Consider the following 2,230-nt stretch of genomic DNA (forward strand, 5'->3'; position numbering starts at 1 on the left):
TATCCGGTCTATTATAAATGCTGAATGGATATGCACAGGTGAATGACCGAATGGTGGAATATGACGAAGCATTAGATAGAGGATTAGCTAATGATGACACATCTTACACATAATATATTATAGTTAATATATACACTAATCGGAAAACATTAAAACATTTAGCTAAATATCGCATGAAAAATTATTAGCAAGTAAATAATAATAATGGCATCTTGTAAGGCGCACATATCCATATCAGAGAGCTGTGCTCGCGGCACCATTTCCACTTACAAAGAGCAACAGTCTTGTTGGTTAAATGTAACCAGAAGAGGAATCTAACGAAGATAAGAAAACACTTCAAACTTCACGAAAACTCTACTTGGCCCTGGACATTTTATTTTTTGGTGAACTTCATACCACCAATAAAGATGGCTTTTTTGGAATTCACTGAGTGGCAGTTTACTTGACCAATTACAATACATTTTTTTATACATGTATGTCTGCAGTTAGGATATATTTTATCATTAAAAACTAGTCTATTTTTCACAATTTCTACGTTGGCAAAAAGCTAGTTATTCTTTTTGGACATATACTAAATACACTGACATTGACATGCACATTCATGAATGAAGCTACTACACGGCCTAAAATATTGGCCGATTAGATCACAGAAAAAAATGTTTACATTTATGCTACATCTTTTTGTCGTCGTTAGGCATTTTCATATGATTTTATATCAAATTCAAAATGAATCATGGATCAAGTAATTAAAATTGCTATTATTAATCGAAATTCCGTCGTTCTACGTTGCCTAGAACCGGTAAAATATAATTTTTAAATCATAAATTTTGATCAAATTTGGCAATAGATGGCGGGCTTTTTATACTATTTAACAGGCCACCATTTTGTTTTTACTAGTCAGATTTGTATTTTTTTTAACATTTTCCGATTCTAGATATTATTTCTTAAATTATAAAAAAAAAATTGTTATGATCAAGCTATCCGTTTACGAAAAATGTTTTGTTGCTTAATTTTAAAATCTTAGTGTAGAACATACTAAACCATTTTCGTTTTCGTAATAATCAAAACACCTATTCCGACAACGGATGGCTCGATCGTACAAAAACTGACATAATAAATAAGAATATAATATCAGGATTTGGAAGATATAAAAAAAAATACAAGTCTGACTAGTAAAAACAAAATGTTGGCCTGTTAATTAGTATAAAAGCCCGCCCTCTATCGCCAAATTTGATCGAATTTTTAATTTAAAAATTAAATTTAACCGGTTCTAGGCAACGTAGAACGACGGAATTTTGAATAACAATAGCAATTAAAATTACTTGATCGATGATTAATTTTGAATTTGATATAAAAATATATTAAAATGCCTAACGACGACTAAAAGATGTAGCATAAATGTAAACATCTGTTTTTGTGATCTAATCGGCCAATATTTTAGGCCGTGTAGTAGCTTCATTCATGAATGTGCATGTCACTGTCAATGGCCCGTTAACAGTGTATTTAGTATATGTACTGAAAGAATAACTAGCTTTTTGCCAACGTAGGAATTGTGAAAAATAGACTAGTTTTAAATGATAAAATATATCTTAACCGCAGACATACATGTGTAAAAATATATTGTAAATGGTTAAGTAAACTGCCACTCGGTGAATTCCAAGAAAAGCCATCTTCATGGGTGGTATGAAGTTCACCAAAAAATAAAATGTCCAGGACTAAGTAGAGTTTTTGTGAAGTTTGAAGTGTTTTCTTGTCTTCGTTAGATTCCTCTTCTGGTTACATTTAACCAACAAGGCTGTTGCTCTTTGCCAGTGGAAATGGTGCCGCGAGCACAGCTCTCTGGGATGGATACGTGCGCCTTACAAGATGCCATTATTATTATTTACTTGCTAATAATTTTTCATGCGGTTTTAGTTAAATGTTTTCCGATTAGTGTATAGATTAACTATAATATTTTATGTGCAAGATGTGTCATCATTAGCTAGCACGCTTAACTATATAATGCTTCGTCATATTTCACCATTTGGTCATTCATTGCGCTCCCTTATCACTGTTTATCTGTGCATATGCATTCAGCATTTATAATAGACCGTATATATATATATATATATACATATATATATATATATATATATGTATATATATGTGTATATATGTGTGTGTATATATATGTATATTCAATAAAAAAAGTATATATGTGTATATATGTGTATATATACGTCCATCTATG

This window comes from Anneissia japonica, unplaced genomic scaffold, assembly GCF_011630105.1.
Source record: "Anneissia japonica isolate Jap-2015-1 unplaced genomic scaffold, ASM1163010v1 scaffold256_len832006_cov191, whole genome shotgun sequence".
NCBI classification, from domain to species: domain Eukaryota; kingdom Metazoa; phylum Echinodermata; class Crinoidea; order Comatulida; family Comatulidae; genus Anneissia; species Anneissia japonica.